Raw genomic sequence first — 6,000 nt, forward strand, 5'->3', positions numbered from 1 at the left:
CAGGTTCTGGTTTCCTGTGAGCTGATCTGCGATGAAGCTGTCCGTGCTGACCTCGGTGCCCGGCACTCGGCCGACCCGTCGTTACCTTTGTTCCATCCAGATGAGATGAAATCCGCCGAGGCTCCGGCAGGACGTTAATCTCCGGCTTTAGCAGCTGATCTTCGGTCCGCAGCACAGAAAAGGTATTTTGTGATTCACTCTTCAAAGCTGCTTACAGACTGAAGTGACTTTAATTTGGTTCTTGAGGGAAACAGTGAGAGCTCAACGTGGAGGATTTACACCCAGATTACACGCCTTTTATTCTGGAGGTCTCCCAAACATCTGTTTCACACTTATTTTGTCTCTTATTTTGTAAAAGAATGAAGTGTGTGTGCTGTGGACGTCCCTGAGACAGCGCTCCGGGGTTAAAGGTCAGAAATTGAGTCATGTCATTGGTCTGAACTCCTCCATGATGAAGGTCATGTTTAATTAAGACTATGGACCAATCAGTGAAGCCACAGGAAGTTCATGGTTTTCCTGCTTCTGCATAGAAGCAGAAACTGACTGTCAGGTCCTTTCAGTGTCACTCGCCATTCTCCCGGGTTCCACTTCCTTTGCATCACTCACTCTGAGTGTGAACACTCTGTCTCTGAGGCTGATGTTTCATCACCCAGGGTCAAACCTACAACTTCATGTGACTTCAGAATCTCAAAGGTGAAAGGTCACACAAAGGAAGCAGCTGTTGGTTCTGCGATGTTTCCACAGACGAAGCCTTCCACTCCATCTCGGTGACATCAGCACATCTGTTCTCAGCTGGACAGAGCGAGGCCTCGCGTGATTGGCTCTGTGATGGCTGACCCTTCGCTGTGACACGAGGCCAGGCGGCCTGATGAGGCTCTGACACGTTTGTTATTCTGCTGTTTATTGGAGATAAAGAACACGTTAAAGGCAGAGGGCTGTATTGTTCTTTTATGAGCAAACGTAATGAATGTTTCAGACACAGAGACGGGTCTGTAGCTGCTCGCCGCGTTAAATATTCATCACTTTAAATAAGACGCCTGACGCCTCGAAGGAACCTCGTTTCTTTCTTATTCTTTTTCATTCTCCGAAGCAGAGGCTCAAATTCTGAGCAGTGACCACCGCTCTGCACCGTCTCTCGCTGCCTTCGCGCTGGTTTACGGACATTTCTGTCTCTCTTTCTTCCCTTTGAATGTATTTTTTTCACAGAATCAACTGCAGAACGTTTGTCTTTACTCTCAGAACAGCTCCATCGTTCCCTGCAGTCCTCCATATTTGATCTCCCAGAGCTCGAGGAGCTTGTTCTAACTCAACTTCTAATTCAGAGGTTGCCATGAGAAACCTGAGCCTGAGCTCATGTTGCACTGACAGTCTGTGGCGTGTTGTTAGCGTGTTGTTGGCGTGTTGTTGGCGTGTTGAGCAGCACCTTTGTCCCTGACGAGATGAGGTCATGTGACCCGTGGCCTCGATGCGATGCAGGAGCTTATCTCCGGTTTGATTAGGAGCTGAATAAAGGAGCAGAGTCTCCTAATCTTTAATACATCTTGGAGTGCAGGAAGTGCGATCTGTTGTTGGAACGATTAGGGCGGAGGCTCGCCGCCGTGTGTGTGGTGGCGGCAGGAAAGAAGCAGCGCTGCAGTTTAATCATCCTGCAGCATGAATCTGCAGCTGCTGCTTCCTTTAAGATTTAAGAGGATTTAAAGATGAATCCAAAGTGAACAGCGCTGACGTTACACTCACAGCTGTGCTGCTCTCCTGCTGCTCCAGGGTCACATGGTCACATCAGATGGCCACAAGGTGATATCACATGATCCAGCTCAGAGTGACCTGCAGACATGTCATGGCTCAGGTCCACAGAGGCTCAGGTCCACAGAGGCTCACCTTCTGCCACCTCATTAATGACGGTTTGCTGTGATCAGTGATGGTCGTGATGATCTCCTTCATGTACAAACAGCAGCAGAAACTGTGAGCTCAGTCTCCAACAGCTTCAACACAAACCGAACTTCAGCACTTTCATTGTCCTGAGTGAACACGTGGATCGAACCCTAGAAGTCGTACCTTTGCTGTATAAGAGAGCGCTCCGAGGTCCCTGCCGATGGTTTCATCTTTGTTCTGTTCATACGTGACTCACAGATCATACGTGTGTCCTTGTTAGGACAGGGATGTGTCGGTGTGTGACCACAGCCTCAGGTTTAAACTGTGAACTGTAATTATTAGACAGCCTTTAGGGGGCGCCACACGCCTCTGTCACTCCAACCTTCTGCATGGACCTGCTCTGAAGTCTTCCTCTGGTCCTCCTGCTCCGTCTTTGTCCTCCTTTCTCTGCACATGTGAGCAGAAACTGACAGCTTTAGAATTTGAATTCATTTAAAGGGACAGTGCACATTAATGAACATATACCAGTGTAAATATGCCAAAAGGCTACTTTTCCTCTGTAGTCCCAACACTAAATTTTATAATACAATAAAATGCAATGCACATACAACCATAAAGATAACACGTCATATGAAACTAGTGATCTCAGCCATCATTTGAGATGAGTTCTAATTGTGTTGAAGGTCGTATATTCTCTTATTATCACTACATTTAACTGCAAACACCTGTTTACTGAATGTTGTACGTCTACACAATCCCTCAGCTACCTATCAAAGCTCTGCTGTCAGTGTCACACAAACTAATGATGGAGCATCATTGACCATTGACATATAAACACAGGAAGAAGAAAACCACCAGCAGCTGGCGTGACCCTGAACACCAGGCAAGGCAGCGCACACGCTCCAGTGATGCGCTGTGATGTTTTTGGGCACTTCATGTGTTTCTGTGATAAAGGCCAAAAACGGTTCATTTCAATTATTTATCGGGCGCGACACGAGATCATGCTAATTAGCATCATGTCAGCGTAAGTCAAACTCCAATTATGCTAATCCCTGTGAGCGTCCCGCCACCTTCAGCTCAGAGACACCACGCTCACATCAACATCATCAGAGACGAGAGGGACGGACACGAGTGGCTGTGCACACACACACTGAACATGGTTTTATCATCAGGCAGTTAGCACAAGAGAAACAGCCTGACGCACAGCGACAAACTGAAGAACAGGAAACAGTCCTCATTAACCCTCCGTGCCCCAGCGCAGCTCCGTCAGACTGTTCCAGATCCCCGAGACCCCGACAAAATTGGACGAACATCGAAACACAAGCACAAAGTGCTGTAACGTGTCAGTTAAAGGTTAGCTTGAGCTATATGGCCAGCTGGTAATCTCCACCTCCTCTTCCTCATCAGCACATGAAAACATGCATAAGCAAACATTTATTTCTGATATTGTCACATTGTTGTGTGATGTGATTAAGACAAAGAGGGATTATTTTGAACTGTGGCTCATGCAGAGTCTAGTCTGGAGCTGGACAAGAGCAGAGCGGTCAGCATGAATATTAACCGCCTCCTTATCGTCACAGGGCTGGCAGAGTGATGTCACTTCCACACTGTCAGTGTCATGGCTCCGCTAACAGCTGGTGTGAAGACAGCAAACAGTCAGCAAATCAAAGACTCAAATCAGCGGCGGTGGCGTGGCTGGAGGGCACGTGACCCGGATTGTTTACTGATGCTGGACTCTGAGCGCGGCGCCTCTCCCTTCTCCGTCACTTTAACCTTAGAGAACAACAGAGGAATGAAGCCGCGCTCCTCAGCGGCCAATCGCAGCCACCGAGCGCCGAGGCCTCTCCTCACAGGGGGAACTAATTTATTGAGCTCACGGTTGGAGCGAAATACACCATTAAAGGGCATATTTAAGCACATTTGCAATCCTTAGAAGAAGGTAACGGTATTTGAATTTGCCCCAGCTTGAAGGAGAGTCTTTAATGTTGTGTCCACGGGACAAACGCACATCAAAGGCGGCGCGCTCCTGACGCTCCAAATCAAATACTTGTGGATTAAAGCGAGGGGCAGGTGGCCCCCAGACTGTCCTCTCTGGCAGAGCTGCCGGGCACGCTGCCTCACTGAGTGCGTTCCAACCGCCGCCTTGCGCCACGCTATCGTTCCCCCGAATGCAAATTAAATCCGGGCGCCGGAGCTGCTTTGAATTCCTGCAGGAGGGGGATTCTCCTCCCTCTGCTCCCCGCGCTTATCAGCCCCACGCTCGGGGAGGCAAATGGGGGTATTTATATGAAGAGGTGCCATGCTCCCAGTCATTTATGCTTCTGCTGTAACCCCCCCCCCACTCCTACTGCTATTCTTCCCTGTATAAACAAGAAGAGGCCATCTTTGATCTCCTCTGGTTGCAGGAGGAGATCAGCGAGCCTGCTGACCTCAGATCTGTTCAGATTGCCTGACAGACGCAGCGCTGGGTTCAATACCACGTCAGTCCGTGCCTGTGGTCCACCCTCAGTGAGGTCATTTCCTCCTCCTCACTAACACGTCTGCTTCAGTGAAACAGCTTCAAGTGGAAGAAAACCTAAACTCAGATTATCACACGCTGCACAGCTGATCTCAGGACAGCACCACCTTCAACCTCCACTCAGTCTGCAGCAGGTGAAGATGAAGGTGGGGATGATGATGGTGGTGGTTATAGTGATGTTAGAAAATAGAAAATCGAAGCCAGAAGGGGAAGAAAAGCAACACACATGTGTAAAGAAAATGTGGTCACCGTCAAATAAGCAAAGATGCGCAGAAAAGAAGGTCAGACACCAACAAGGGAGACTCAGAAGGACAAAAGGAACACCACCATCCCTGACGTAGCAGGTTTATCAGAGGAACTCAGGAGAGTCTTCTCCAAGCACCAGTGTACTTCAGACCCAGCCACACACTCAGAAACAAACCGGTTCATCCCAAACACAAACCTAAGAACGTCATCAGGTTGATTCTGTTCATCTGGACGTTTTCAGTGGGAGGAGCGTTTCATCATTATCAGGTGACTCCTTCAGTCTCAGCTGACTGGTGGCTAGTTCAGTGGGCTCGTTTTAGTTTTAAAGTGCAACCATCAGTCTTGTGGTCCACACGTTCACATTACAGATGGATGGTGGATCTAAAAACAGCAGCATCAGCTCGCCTTGTCTGCACATCTGCCACCGTAAACGTGACGTCAGCCGCGTGTTTGAGATCGTTTCACAGTGGTGACCTCCTCCTCCTCACCCTGCTCCTCACACAGGAAGCTTATTGTCCTCCTCGCAGTGGCGCCTCATTAACATGCCAGAGGCCTCCACAGGCAGCAGCTACACACTCACAAAAACAGACACACACATATGATCAGAGCAACAGTCACACCTGCAGAGGCACCTGAGTCTCCTGCACAGTAGGTCATGTGACTTAAATCATGGTGATGTCTAACCCTCACAGAGTGTTTAAACACGTCAGTGAAGAAACCAGAGCAGCGTCATGTATACACACAGTCTCAGAGCCAGGCCCTCCACACTCAGTCTGCTAACATGCTAACAGGGTTTCATCAGAAACAGACCTGAGAGTTTAGATGGAGGAAGGATGAACCCCCACCTGCTGAGCTGCAGCTGCATCACCTTCCTGTCTTTACCAGCACTGCCTCCATCAGGGGAGACAGGTAACTGCACCTGTGTGTTTCTGTCTCTGTGACATATTTGAAGAGCTTCTGTGACTCAGCTGCATGCAGCCTACCATCGGGCTCCTCTGTGTGCCAGAGCATGTATTTCCCATGATGCCGTGCGCTTTGTCTCAGCAGGTGGAGGTGGCACATTTCCAGCTCAGTGTTGTGTGGTGTTGGTCGGGGGTTTCTCTGGTCTCAGATCTATTAATTCAGATTGATCTGAGCCGCTTTGTCACAAACACCCGGCGCTCAGTGCGGCCCCGGGCTCTGCGCCGCCGCTGCCAGGTAAACATTAGCATAGTAATTAGCCTCCGCTAATTCAGCCAGACTCAGTTCTACTGTCCTCTATTGTTCCTGACAGAGCATCCAGCCCTCAACCTTCGCAGGAGGAGCTGGTCTCCTCCACTCTGTCCTGCTGCTTCTCTTCAGCAGCTCGTCTGAAGGATCAGCAG

The sequence above is a fragment of the Neolamprologus brichardi genome, chromosome 16, assembly GCF_056152115.1.
Source record: "Neolamprologus brichardi isolate AB-2024 chromosome 16, ASM5615211v1, whole genome shotgun sequence".
In the NCBI taxonomy this organism is placed as follows: domain Eukaryota; kingdom Metazoa; phylum Chordata; class Actinopteri; order Cichliformes; family Cichlidae; genus Neolamprologus; species Neolamprologus brichardi.